The sequence below is a fragment of the Ambystoma mexicanum genome, chromosome 1p, assembly GCF_040938575.1.
Source record: "Ambystoma mexicanum isolate Mex_15411 chromosome 1p, UKY_AmexF1_1, whole genome shotgun sequence".
In the NCBI taxonomy this organism is placed as follows: domain Eukaryota; kingdom Metazoa; phylum Chordata; class Amphibia; order Caudata; family Ambystomatidae; genus Ambystoma; species Ambystoma mexicanum.
The window spans coordinates 977,734,740-977,749,799 of NC_090921.1; the positions used below are offsets into that span (position 1 = coordinate 977,734,740).

The window sequence follows — 15,060 nt, forward strand, 5'->3', positions numbered from 1 at the left end:
CTGTTTGAACTACCCTCTATTAGAATGTTAATCGCTGCCAGCAGCTGCAGGGCCTGACAAAAGAGCAGGGAGTTTCCATGACGCCTTTGTCAATTAATCAGGCTGACCACGGCAGGGGGGCGGTTGGTCCTCCCCCTTACTCGGGATGACATTGCACCCTCCTTAGCTGTTATATTCCAACTAAATATGACAGAGGCAGACTGTGCCTATAGGCAGAGTCCAGCCGGAGTACACAGGTCTATGCTTTTGTCGTGGTGTGAGCATAAGGAAATGTGTGTGGATTAGCCCCACACATTTTCCTGAGGTTGGTCTACCAACATTTCATTTAATTAAACATTTTTAAAAAGCCCAGGCGAGCGCACGACCACCATGCGGATGGTCGAACTCCTCACAGTTATCTCACAAGCTCTTGAGGAACAGATTGAAATGCCAAAGGGCCTTGTGATACTGGGTTGGGACAGATCACAAATGTTGCATCAACAAAGGTGCTGGAGAGACATGGCCTTAGCTAACACTAGATGCCAGGGCTAGACAGCAATTAAGAGGCATTGGAAGGACCCTAAACCCACTTACTTCAACAAATGGACAGGTATCATGACGCATACCAAGGCTGGGTGGTTTCCGGAAGTAATTTAAGGGGGCATATGTGGGGCTGCAAGGGACGGAATGGTAGGACGAGAATTGCTATCAACATTTAAGCTGATATTACGCCCAGCGAACTGATACTTTTGGGATATCAATTACAAGTATCCCGCAAAATATTTGATTTTGGTATAGGAGTACATCTTTAATAAATAAAGTTTATAATAAATTAATTATTATGGAAAAAAGAAAACAATGTGCGTTTACTTTATATGAAAATTGACTTCCCGTATATTATGGGTCGAGTAATGACGCCCGGACGCTTATGATGAAAACGTATTCCTTCGATCGCTGGTTATAGGTAAATGGATGACGCCGGGAGGGACCAGCAAGTACTCAAGTTAAAATACGTGTGGATGTAGGTGTTGTTTGCGGATTCGGGGTAGTAAACACTGAAAGCCCTTGTGAATTTAACACACAGCTGCCATGAGCTTCGACATGCACCCAGGGACGCGGCAAAAGCTGCAGCTGCCTCACGCCCGGGCACACACCAGAAAGGAAGTGTGTGGTTTTCCATTTACCTTAATCTTTGATCTAAATTTGCCGCTCCTCGCCTGCTTCGCAACTCTTTTTTTCCATCGAGTGACGCGACGTGGGAGGGGGGGGTCCAGGTCATTCTGAAGAGTACGTCTTTTTTTAGGTACATTTTCGAGTTTGCCTACTAGTGTGAGTGGTCAAAGAAGAGCGCCCCCCTGCCGCTGCCCTCCCTTTACAATGCCCTAGGCTATAACGACAAACTGTCGCTTTGAACGAATGTAACCCAGACTGCTGCAGATTTTTGTTAATCAAATGTTTAAGAGAAACATCTCCGGGCTTAACAGAAGCCAGCCTGTTCCTGGGTAAAGCGGGCCACTTCCTGTGCCTTCTTCGTAACACGCCCCCTGGGCCCACGGGCGGGACTGCCTCTGTCTCTCTTCTGGAGGGCGCTCTTCCCATCCATCGCGCAGAACGGCGTGGGCGCGGTCGTGTCCGTGAAAAGAAGGCCTTTTTCTGTGGTGGGCCACGGGCAGATGACCCCTCGCAGCAGGGTAGGTGACATTGTCCTCTATGCATGGTCGCTCTTCTGACCTGAAGCCGGTGACTGCCATTGGCTCGACCCAGCAGGGTCTGGACTCTGGCACTGACTTTTAGGAAATGCTAATTTTGTATGGTTTGGCGTTGGGGGAACATGGACAATAGCAGGGAAGGTGTTATTGGCATCGGGCTCTCTTCTGGTGGCAGACACGTGAGTGAGCAAGGTAGGTAGCACTGTTTTCTTGGTAAAATCCTCCTCGAAGGCAGGCCAATGGTAGAGGGCATTGGCAGGCCTAAGTACCACAGTGTAATGAAGTGCAAAGTCGTCTTTTAACGCGCTCCTCTGCCATTTTGGCGGCTCTGTTGGTTATGGTCCTGAAAAAGGTTTGGTTTTTAATGGGATAAATGGAAGTGCAGGCAGGTGTTCACCCTGAGGCGGTGTTGATGTATGCAGGCCAAAGCTACAGAGTCCTGGCCGTCAGTGGCCTCTACGCAGTAACGGGGGCAGTGCTCACTCTAATGTCTGTTCTCCACCATACCGCCTCCCACTGTGAGCAGCCGGCTACTGGGCAGTTCTTACGTGCTCTGCTCCAACGTAGGTGTGACTGCTCTTTGGTGCTGCCCATTTCTGTACTCTTACCTCACACACCCTGCTGTGGGGTGTGACTGCCCTTTGGTACTACCCATTTGTGTACCCTCAGCATGAGCGTAATTTTCGGCGGGCGGGGGGCAAGGTTGTTTGTCCCCCCCAACTTTTGTGGCACGCCATTTTGTCCCTCTCATTTGGCAGGGGACCCTTTCCTTTAGATGTCATGCCCCCCCAACATTTTCAGAAACGTTATGCAACTGATCCCTGACCTCACACACCCTGATGTGTGCTGGAGGCCTGTATGTTTGACGTGAGCCAGCTCAGTGGAGCCTGTTCCCTTTGTGCAGCAGCACTTTCACAATCCGTGAGGAGGCCTAACCCTAGAGTCTGGCAACCAATTGCACTGGTGCTGAAATGATCAAATACAGTTAGGATAATATGGAAAACGTGCAGGTTTTCTACTAACGTGCCGTATCTGAACACATTTGCTCCAGGGCAAACATGAATGACTGCTTTTGTACTATAACAAGAAATGTGTTCTTGTTACGCAGCAATCATAGTAAAAAAGAATGTTATTTCTGCCCTAGTGAAAACATTTTTAGATAATATGGATTTCAAGCAAAACATACGTGTGTGTGTGTTTGTGGGCGTATGCACGCATTTCCGCGGATACATACTGGTTTCAGTGCTACCTGCAAAGCCAGCAAAGGAGGATTAGTCTTGTCTCTGACTCGTCTGTGGATCTTGTCTATGCAATAGCAGATGTCTTGGGCACCAGTGCGCAAATAAACGTGACACTCAAGTTGTGTGGAAAAGGCCACTTTAATGTTATTAGAATAAACGCACATCAAATTGTAACCATCTGGTCTATGCCTTACTAACTAACCTATCGTGTTAACAATCACTTCCTCTTAACTCCACCTCCCCTAAATTGCCCTCTTCACGTGCTCCCCTCCCCACATTCTACACATCACCTCCCTCACCACAACCAAACTGAACTCCATTGTCATGCTCTGCTCCCTCCAAAGCCCCCATTTGAGGACCGTGCCTGTCGGTGCCCCACCCAGAGCTAACCAATTCTTCCCTAAGCTTATCTGTACATATTTCTAAAGCAAATCTACCGCAACCCCCAAGTTCCAACTCCATGCCCCTCCCAAAGCATAAACGACTTCATCCTCCCCCCATACCCTCACCAATACTCAAGACTTGAAGACCAGGCTGACCGTCAACAGCTACCAGCAATAATGCCATAGCCAGTGCAAATAACCGCTACCTCCTGGACCTGCCACCAAAGTGTCCTTGGGTTATGGAAAAAAACAAATGAAATCCACCTCACTAAGGGCCAACATGCATAGGCGTCTCGGGGGTGGGGCAAAGAGGGGCAATAGCCCCCCTGCTCCTCCAATTGGTGCCCTGTACTCTCTCTGGCAAATAACAATTTTAGGAGTCTTAAAGGTGCTCCTTCAATGAGCAGTCAATCACGTTTACAGTCCTTTTGTTTGCTGAGCCTGTTCTTTCTTCTGGCCTGAGCAAGACAGCACAGGAATAGATGCCCCTTGAATATCATTGAGGTGAGGACTATCTATGTTAAAGTCAGGCTTACAACATACCGGGAACACACTGGTGTTCTAAATGTGCCGCTGACAAACCAACACAAAATACATTTCCGAAGTGAAACATGCTTTTCAAACTTCAATTCACCAGTCTGCTTTAAATTGTGTTTCATTTTTTGTTGGACTACCCCCACAAATACCCTGTGATTTTTGTTCCCCTTCCTTTGAATTTTATCACAAGGTTTACTTTTAAAAGATGCCATTTGCTTGTCAAATTGCTCAGCCAATAGTACATGTTTTTGGTAAACTGAGCAGTGTGTTCATGGGTGTCAACTTTTCATTTTCACTATGGGGGCAGAAATTCCCCCACCCCAGCCCGGAATATGAGCATTCGATCAGCTCAACTGATCCCCTGGCCAAAGGGCGCATTTTACAGCACCTATGGAATTGCAAAAAGCCGTTAGATTTACAGTCAGCTTTAAACATATTAACATCTCAGCAATATTAACTCAACCTGCTGATCTATCTTGGGAGCTTTCTAATTTAGGGCGTGTTGCTCTATCTTCAAAGAATTCAACATCAGATATGGATCTGTTGTGACGTTCATGTACATGACCGGGGGGAAAGGGCAGAGGTGTTTGCGCCTAGCTTGGAAACTAAGAGCTCTTGCCCTGACTGGAAAATCCAACACAATACCAGACAGCTACTGAGACTGCACCCAGAAAGGAGTAGCTCCATGGACCCGTGACTGTGCACGCTATAGTTCTTAAATAAAGTTATAAAGTCCCCATTAACAGATATTGCAGACACGCCTGAGGCCTCACTTGGCTACGGACCTGCGCAGTGGCCCCCACAAACATTAAAACATTAAACAGCACCTCCTTAATTCCTGGCTAAACTTGTTAAGGCAATTTCTAACATGTCCACAGCACTTGTACCTTCATCTGTGCCCGCACCCACGCCCATATTTAAACCTACAACTAAACGGAAAATGGTGAGTGTAAAAAGGAAAATGCTCCCAACAAGCACAATGTCCTCACCAATGCCCTTGTCATGTGCCATCAAAATCAATTCTAGCATCTCTGCAAGGCCTCTGGGGAAGCCCATTCTCTAATTAACGAGATTCATCAGTTCCTTGGCTCATTCAACGCCTCGGCTATCCTGGATCTCTTGTGGGAGAGGGAGCCACTGTACAAAATATGAACGCCACTACCAAAGCGAATGACCCTGACCCTTATCAAATACAGAAATGGGCTCTAAGTGGCATTTAGGGCTTGGGCCCAAGACCCCTCTGTATTGGTCACACCCTGGGGGGGATTCTTAGTAGCCCACCTTCGACTTTGACTATTGTTGGATCTGTCCTGAGTGCGCTAATAGGGGAAGTCCATGATCATGACACTGACATATCCACCATTGTGACCCCCGTTCCCCCCGCTGCACCATCTTCCACCCAGTACTTGTTGGAGCATCATCGATTCCCCCGCTACCATTGAGATGGGTGCACGAAGTAGGTGAGGGCGTACAACTTTATTCAAGATGGACAGAACAGATGAGCACCCATGGCCTATCAAGCAAACCCCCTGCCCTCAGCACCCCCACAATAGGGCACTGATGGGTGGAGAGAACTGCCAGACCGCAAACAGAGATAATGTGGGCAAGTGCTTGCAGGTCTTCCCAACAGGGGCGAGCGTTGACATCTTGTCGCACAGTAGATCACCTACTCTACCACCACCCTGGGAACAAGTGGCAAAGCCTACTCTTGAACTGACTAGTGAGGGGGGCCCAGTGACGAAGGAGTGTCAATGTAGTACCATTCTATCTGAACTTTCAATGTTAAAAACCTAGTTTTATCCCTGCTTGAAGCAGTCGGCAGGGGAGTGGACAAGGGGCTCACTAAGTATCCGAGAGGTTGGAAAAGGGGACGAAAACATGGCGGTGAAAGCTGGATTCATTCCACCAGAAATGCGCATTGTCAGTTAGAACCACCCAGGGCCGGAGGGGGCTTACTAGCGGAAACAAAGCATGTGTGAACACCACACGTACTTGAGCCGGTATAGGGCTACCATCCATAACAGTCGCGAGGGATTGCGATTCTGTTAAGAGTACACAACACCTTGTCTCTTCCCCATTGACTCAGCCCTTTAAACAGAAGGAAAATAGTGCACCCAGGGCAAAAATTCCATCTGCCAAAGTAGCAAGTAGGATGAGTTGTGTTCCATCTGCCCACATTGCCAACTCAAGCAGGCCAACTGCATTTTGGGTTGGGAGGTCAATATACTTTAATAAGGTCCCCAAACTGGCCCCACATCATCACTAAGGAACCAGGGGAGCACTTTTAAAGAAATACCTAGATTGGAGTAAGGGGGTGCCTATTTGTAACCTGGGATCGAATAGTAGGTTGCACCAGGATTCGCCAACCGGTGGGAAATGAGTTTGACTCTGTCTGAATTGGTTTTAGGGACACCCAGCTATGACCATGGGTATATTGAGTTTCGCAGGAGATGCCATCCCCCGGGAAATAGGGCAATAGAACTAAGTGCATACCCACTGGAAAATACACTAGCTTGACCTGCGCTCTCAGGAGCAAACGCTGTCTCATTGGGGAAAAGGACACTGACTGAACCCCTCAGACCCATTCCCAGTATGGGAAACAGTGCACTAATGTTCTAGTGATCTCTTTCTAACCCCTGCTGAGAAGCCCCCATTATCGAACAGAACCCCCTACAAGATACAACCTGGGCTCAGGGTTACTGCATTTAACTCAACTCAATTTATTCCAAATGAAATGCTTTTGTCTAAATTACCTGTGATGTTTTGTGTTTGTTGTGTAATACTTTTATAGCTCAATGCCGAAATAAAGTGATTCACTGACTGACTGATACTGTGCACAGTCTCATTTGCAGCCAGAAACTGAAAATTTAAACATCTCTTCGAGGGTAAAGTGAGTTTCGTGCACCCAGTGACAAATTGATTTCTGCCCTGCAGAAGCACAAGGATGAGTAGAGGCTAAACCACGTACTCAGCCCTCACACTTCTACAAAACAAGAGTGTACCCAATCATAAAGGTAAAATAGACACAGTTAAGAGATATTCCTCCTTCCCCTTTTATGGCAATGTGGGCTGAGTGAAGGCTATACTCTCAAAGGGGTGTGAATGTGAAACAGTAGCAACCCAACCAGCAAAGTACAATAGTTCAAAATAAAGGAATGTCCAATCAAGTTTCTAAAAATGTATACTTTAATTAAACGCACCATATAGAATAATAACTAGATAGAAAACACTGACCCCCAACCACCTGTAGAAAGAACACAGAATATGCAAAGAAAGTAAGATGCAGCACTCTGGGTAATGAGAAAGGGAGAGAAAGACAATAAAAAGCACAGTGTTCTTCAAATCAAAAAGGATATGTTCATCAATGCCAAAGGGATTAAAAGTGACCTAGCCAGACTCTAGGGTGCAGACATGGACCAGGGGGGCAGTTTTCAGCAGTTATTATTTGCTCGATTCAGGGTCGAACTAAAGGTTGCTGTGGTTCAAACCGACGTTCAAGCAATACAGATCGTGGATATCAGGTTCGGTTCAACTAGCGAAGTTCGACGGCGGGTGGACAGGCTGATGTCAGGATGCGCAAGGCGAGTCAATTCGATGCAGTGCTCAAAGGGTGCAGTTCCTGGAGCAGCAGGGTTGGTTCCACCAGCAACTGGATTGGCGACAAAGAATCTTGTAGTAAGAACGGAATTTCGAGCATTGCAGGTGTAGCGATGCTTCTTTGTTCGAGCCGAGGCAACAGTGTGCTTCAGTTGGCAAAGTGCGGCAGCAAACTGGTTTGAATGTGTGGTACAGCAGTCCGAAGGTGGGTGATTTCCAAAGGCAGATCCAGAGGGTCCTGTTGGTTCAAGCAGGGTCGAATGGGCTTGAATCATAGCTCACAGCGGCTTGACAGCAAATGTGCAGGAATCCTTGTTGTCTTGACATGACTCTCAGTTACTGTGAGTCCACTCTGGGTCTCATGAGCAATTGTAGAAGTTTTGCGATGGATGTGCCCTTTGAGTCCTGTTTCCAATCCCACCTACTGCTGGGAGGCTGGCTCACTGGAGAGAGGTGTTGCCGACCTTCCAAAGTATCAAATAGCGGTATAGCCATCCAGTCTCCTGCCCTTTCACTTGGCAGGACCAGGCTGTCTGACCAGCATATACATAACCCTTCTACATTCCACAGCTGAGCTGGGCTCACAGTGCACACACGTTTGATATCAAACTGATGTGCCCTGGATAATTTTGAGAAATACTAGCCATTATACCTTAAACTCAGTTATGGCTTATTTATTTATTTATATTCAGGAGGAACAATGCTCTTTTGATCACAAAATAATGTTTAATAGGTAAGAAATAAGATTTGACAGGAAGCGGTGAGCTTCTTACAATGGGGTGAGTTTGGGAGACATTCTGACAAGGTTGTGGAGGGCAGTAAATGGAACAGTCACCGGGGACAATACATATACATAAGTGGACATAAATATATTAAGGACAATCAACATTGGATATTTTTAAGTGCATGTAGGGGGTACGGTGAGCTGTGCTCGGGATGTGACCAATGGGGGGTGAAGTGCTAGAGTGGAGGCAGAGGAAGTGAGGGACAGATGCAGAGGTGAGGTAAAAAATGTTGCAGGCAGATTAGAGGTAGGTTAAGAGGGTAACTCAGAGGCAAGGTTGTAGGCTTTTAGTTTAGCTTTGAACAAATCTGTGTGGGCTGTTTCTCAGATGCCCGAGGGAAGAGAATTCCATGCAAGTGGAGCAAGAAGATAAAAAGAGAAGAAGCGAGAGAAAGCGCAGGGAGGGACAGGAGCCACAAGGGTAGCTGAGGAGGCAGAGAGATTATGAGAAGGCTTGTAGAGTTGGATAGAGGAGGATACATACAGTGGTGCCTTACTGTGGATAGATTTGTGAACCAGGAGAAGACATTTAAATCTGTCCCTGTTTTGCATGGTCAGCCATCCAGCCTGGTGACGGTACGAGGAAGTAGGTGTGAAGTGAGGGAGTTGAAAGAGAGTCCTGGTAGCAAAGTTATTGATCTTGTTGAGAGGACAGAAAACATAGTTGGGTAGACCAAAGGGAATGCTGGCACAGTAGTTCAGATTAGAAAAGACAAGAGTAGTTGAGATGCTTGGTGGTGATGAAAGGAAGGCGGTGCCTGATTTGACTAATATTCAGGAGGTTGAGGCAAGCTGCAGTTCCAGTTTTGGAGATGAAAGTAGAGCAGGCGTGAGAAGGGTCAAAGATGATGCCAAGGTTTCTAGCTGAATAAGAGTAGGGAGTGTGTCAGGTGGGAACTGGATAGGGAGAGAGGAAGAGATGAGAAAAAGCTTTTGGCAGGGAAGAAGAGCACCTCTGCTTTGGTAGATTTTAACATCAGCGAGTGCAAAACCGTCCACTATTTAATGTCAGAGAAACAGTTGGACATTTTGATAGAGAGATCTGAGGAGAGTTCAGGAAAAGGGAAGAAGATTTTGGTGTTGTCCGCAAAGAGTTGGTACGATAACCCAAAGAAGGCGATTAGCGCACCAAGAGCAGAGGTGTAGAGTGTAAAGAGGAGTGGACCGAAGACAGAGCCTTGTGGAACACCAACTGTTAGGGCAGTGAGTTGAGAGGTGTTCTTTCTCCGGGAGACAGAGAATTGGTGAGGTGCAAGGTAGGATTCAATCTAGGCAAGAGTTTGATCGCAAATGCCAAGAAGAAAGAGTATTAAGGAGATCAGAGTGAGCAACAGTGTCAAAGAAGCAGACAGGTCAAGGAGAATTAGGATAGAGGACACGTTGGAGTGCTTAGCAGAGGCGATGAAGTTGGACACATTCATGAGAGCAGTTTCCGTGGAGTGACAGGAGTGAAAACCTGCTTGTAGGGGGGTCTCGAAGGTTGTGAATGCCTAGGAAACTGGTAAGACAGTTGAACACAACCCTTTCGAGCACTTTAGAGTAGTGTGGAAGGAGAGATACAGGGCAAAAGTTAGTTGGTAGTTTTGGGTCAGCCCCTTGCTTTTTTAGGAGAGTAATGACCATGGCTGTTTTGAAAACAGAGAGAAAGCAAGCAGAGTCGAAGGATAGGTTGAAGAGTTCAGTGAGGTGAGAGGCCACTAAAGGGGCAATAGGTTTGACGAGCTGAGGAGTAAGAGGGTGTGATGGGGCACAAGAGGGTTTAGCCTTCATCAGTAGAGATAGCACTTTGTCAGTTTTGTTGTGACTAAAGTGGGTGAGGAAGATCAGGAGAGAGTCTCTAATTTTGGACATTTTTGCTATGATGTATTCAGCTAGGTCATTAGCTGTGAGAGTTGAGATGAAAGGGATAGGCTTAGGAGGAGTAAGGAGTGAGTTTAGGGTGCCCTGTAGCCATCGAGGATTGTTGGAGTGAGAGTCAATTAGGGTTAGGTATAATTCCATTTTCGCTCTATCAAGAGTGGACGAGAGAGAGAGTTCAGGGCAGTGGTGGAGTTGCAGGTCCTCGTGCAAGTTAGTATGCCTCCATTTGCGCAGCAGCCAACGCAGATATTTGCGGAGAGAGCGTATGAATGGGGTGATCTATGGTTGAGGATGCTGAGACTTAGGGGTGGAAGTAAGCAGTGGGAAGCGAGAGGAAAATGAGTCATATACTAGGGATTGGAAGCTGGAGAAGGCAGTGTTGGTGGAAGAGGCATTAGGTGTGAAGGAGGAGAGTGAAAACTAGGTCAGGGAGAAAGGGGGGCAATGGCAGAAGGTTTAAATTTCCTTTTAGTAATAGGTGAAGCAAGTGGTGAGGAAAGGCCAGAGGGTAGAAAGGAGATGGTGGTGAAAACAGTTGAGTGATTAGATATGAATGCTGTGACAGTAGTATTAGTGGCTGGGAGAGAGGTGGAGATGAGTAAGAGAGGCAAAGAGTTACACCCTGTGTGGGCAGGCAGTTCTTGGATAGAGTGGAGAGCCTGGTCACTAATAAAAGACTGACGTTCAGATTTCTAAGAAGTTGTTGGAGAGGGTACATTAAAGTCATCTAAGAGAATAAGGTGATGTTTAGTGGGAAAGAGGTAGAAGAGGACGTGGCATTGGAGATTTGTGAGGCATTTAGGTGGGAAGAGAGTAGGTGTCTGGCACCTCTGCCAGTCAGTCTTGGAGAGTGAATGAAGGATAGTTTGGAGTCGTGTAGGGCTGCAGTGTCAGATGGAAAAATCCATGTTTCAGTTATAGCTAGAAGCTCTAGGGGAGAAGAGCTGGAGTGAAAGTAGTAAGTGATTAAATACGTTTTGTTGCATATATACTGAGCATTCCAGAGTGCAATGTTCAGTTGATGAAGTAAGGAAGAGTAAAGAAGTTGAGTCTCAGAGGAAGAGAGGTGAGGTGGATCTGTGTTCGAGGAGGTATGATCAGCTTGTCGGCTTTGTTGGAATAAAGTGGAAGAGAGATAGAGTAGTGGGAATTTCGAGTTGTGAGTTTTATAGTAGGGACAGGAAAAGAGGACATTGTAGCATGATTGGAGAAAGCATAGGGAGATTCATTAGGAAGAGCAGAAGGAGTGAATGCATTATAGGTGAGTAGCACAGTGTGGCGAGACAGCACAGTAATTAGGAAGCTTAGGGTATTCACAGGTGCAACAGGGAGAAAGGCAAAAGCAAACGCCCATAGGCAAAGAGGCTGGCTAACAGCTGGTCTTCACCCTTCGCTGTTCTGCCCCATGGCTGGGTTACCGTAGGGAGTTCAGATGGGATGACACCTAAACTTGTCACCTGATCGCCTAGTCCATCACTGGTTGGTCTCTCTGATATAGTCCCTGGTGTTGTTGGGATGAGGCGATTTGTTTGTGATTGGTGTTCCCAGAGGAGCCTCTTGTGGCCTGGAGATGGGGTTATATTTACAGTTTACAACTGCCTCCAGGATTGTAACTCGCATAGTTATGTGATTTTGGAACCAGGGGGCTTAAAGGGGTAGTTCGGTCAGAAATGTTACTGGCTAAATCGATCGGGCATGCATTTCCAAGCATATATTGATCGTTCTTAAAAATGATTCCAATGCAATTTACCCAAGTTTTTCTCAGTTTAACACATGCCAAAAATACAGGTTTGGTACCACCATCTTGTGCTAATCTTATCCGTTGATCCATCGCCCTACGTTCAATTGCCCTTGCACCATTAATTCAGATTGCCCGTCCCTAACGCTGACAGCACTAGACGCTCACAATGAGCTCCACCTATTTTAATGATGGTAGTGGGCAGCGTAGCCAAACATAGCCTGTCACCACCAAAGTCATAACGTTATCTAACGCAAAACCAGGAACATAGACACACACATCAACAACAGATGGAAAAAGTTTGTTTCTTTTTAAAACAAATGATAAAAACTGTTTATTTTGAAGAAGACAACATTAGTCAGGAGCGTAACAAGTACTTTTAATTTTGACGTAATGCTGAACAAAAAGGTAATTAAGTCCACGAAAACATGCGTAACTTTTTCCAACATGAACTTTTTGCATGGTTCAAATTTTTTGTTTAACTGTGAACAGTGATTTTGTAATGCCGATTCCATTCATCGATTGATTAATCCCAGTCTTTGCATTCTTCACAGAAAGTTATCTTCCATCAACGATTTTTGATTGACGCACATGGCGTTCCATTACAGAGAAGAAATTAGTGGTTAATTTCAAATGCAATACTTTGAAATGTGAACATTTTCAGAATCTGTAGGCTGCCATGTTGCTCCGTATTACTGCAATCGCAAAAGGCCAGATGGGTGTCTGGTGATCGTCCCAGATAATGGTTTTCACAGATGCGTTGTTGATGATTATTGTCCAATTACGGTTGAAGAAGCCGTCGACCGGTAGACTGTACCCATGACAGGCGCGCATCGGTATGATATAACTATGTAAAATTCTAGAATGGAAAAATATAGTTCAGTACCCACTTTATAATTGAAAATAACTATCAATTGAAGTTACAATTAACACGTACAATGGGCCTCATTACAAGTTTGCCGGTCCGGAAACAAGGGTGCTTGTATCCCTTTTTTCCAGACCGGCAAACTACTAGTTTGCCTGCCGTGGCTGCTGCAACTGACAAGTCTCACCCTGCCGGGTGCAGCGGCCACGGTAGGCAGACCCTTCACAGAAGCGCCGGCACTGTTAACAATGGTGCTGGCGCTTCCGATTCCCCACCCCCATAGAGTCCTATGCACTCTATGGGAATGGGGACTCAGATTTTACCGGCGCCGGACTTCCCGCGTCGCCAGACTTGTAATCTCCCTGTGGCACCGGGAAGTCATGTGCCGGTAAAATGTTACGAGTCCTGCGGCAACCCCCTGGTAGCACCGCCAGGGTTACCGCCGGTCTCGCAATGAGGCCCAATGTCTATTCTTTGCTTCAAATTGAACTTTCAACTGTCACAACAATAATCATGTAGCATACAGCACACTTGCCATCCTCATTTGCATACATATTATTTAAAAAATGTTCTTACATTGTATCTTGTGTTTCCATTCTCCCTATGTGATGGATGACCAACCGCTTCGAATGACAGATCTCAGTAATGGAAACTTAACTTTACTACGTAAGCTTTCAATATGGTGAATCTTATCAATTCTTTGTGGATATTCGATGCATTTTGTCCATCAAATTGTTAGTGCGGTAGATTTAAGAACAAATAATATTGCGACCCTTCATCCAGTATTCACAGCATGTCAGAGTGAGTTTTGTTTTCCAGAACACATGACACAAAAATGAACAATATTAATGGCAAGCTATTCAGTGAAAAGCAACAAAATATTTCATGTATCCCACATATGAAAATATTTACTTCCATTTTAATGGTAACAATGCACCTGGTCCCACAACATTTACGCATTCTTTCAAAGATGACCTTAGGCGAGGTGCAGACAAGCTCGGATTTCCCTATGCTTCCATAGGGCAATGTCTGAAAAAAAGCCTAATTAATAGTGTGGGGCAGTTTTTTGGGTCAAAGTGGTCCAATTCTTTTCTGAAACAGAATTCGAATACACATCAGGAAAACAGGCTTTTGCATCTTGAGCCCAATAAGACGACTTTGGCAATTCTGTCACTTGGTTAAATAATTTCACTGTTGGGACTATGCATACTATTTCAACAGTTCTCTATGCACCTAGTACCCAACACCTGATATGTATTGCTTTTAGCTAAGTACCTATTTGCTACCTACCATCAGTGCGCATTAAAAAAGTACAAACTCATTTCAGTAATCATACTTGACATATAGAGATGGCTACAGCATGAAATACAGATTCATGGATATAGATGAATAAAAAGCAGTGAGTTAATAAACAGAGACGGCACGGATGGACCGGGAAGGGGAGGGAAGGGGCGACTTAGCACCAGGCTGGGTGGACTGTTGCACCCAGAGCAACATGTGCAATAAGCAACAATAAAAACAAATACATAACATACTAAAATACCAGCAGGCCTCCAATGAGTACAGTTTTGAAAGGCTTACCGGCTTCTGTGTACATCTATTCCAGCAATCATATTGATTTCCACATTGATGCAGGTGCCCTTGTTCATAGTGCACATTGGCACAACATATTCCTTTGCTCGTCATTTCAATGTTGGCTAACACTGTGGCTCATCAACCTTTGGTCTATTGCAATCTGCAGCCACTATCATAATTCCTACATTCCACCGAGGTTAGACTTCATTTATTTTATTTATTGGTTATTTGTAAAGCACCTTTACAACAAATGGTGTTTCGAGCTGCCAGAAGTCAAAAATCGGGGGGAGGGGGCGGGGCAGGGAAGAGAAAAACAATAATGGCCCTACTAGGCCTTGTGTCATTCGGATTGTTCAAGTGCAGTAACAAGTAATGCGGGGGGAGGGATTGGGGAAGGAGGAGGTGTAGTAGGTCGGGCAGAAGGGAAAATGCTAGGGTGGAAGGGAAGTGCAGGGCAAGAGGAGGTATACCAGTGTAGGCGGTGGTGGAGGAGGAGGGGAAGACGAGGGCAAATGGGGCTAGGCAAGTGCTAAGGGAAGGCCAGGTGGTCAAGTGCCAGGGGAAGCAGGGAGTGAAGACCGCATGTGAAGCACGAGGACAGGGTTGAACCAGGCTCGGTTGGGATACATTCCCTGCCAGGCTTTTCAGAGGAAAGGGGCCCGGAAGGGCAAGTGCAGGTTGTGTGGGGGGGAGCAGGAAGACAGGGTTCTGGGGTATACTGGGCGAAGAGGGCCTGGTACCCTTTGGAGCTCACAAGGGACCAGGCAGCCAGTCAATGCGACAGAGGGGGAC

The 15,060-nt window shown here is 46.1% G+C and overlaps 1 protein-coding gene across 2 annotated transcripts in view; it reads left to right on the forward strand.

Moving 5' to 3' along the window:
• Window positions 1–1,348: 1,348 nt before the first annotated feature.
• Window positions 1,349–15,060, forward strand: part of ADGRG5 (adhesion G protein-coupled receptor G5) — a 651,384-nt gene continuing 637,672 nt past the window's right edge. Inside the window, exon 1 of one of the 2 annotated variants that reach the window (XM_069654199.1) lies at window positions 1,349–1,670. The gene's annotated coding sequence lies outside the window, so the exon portion shown is untranslated. The remainder of the gene's footprint in view (window positions 1,671–15,060) is intronic. The other variant, XM_069654209.1, reaches the window with a different exon arrangement.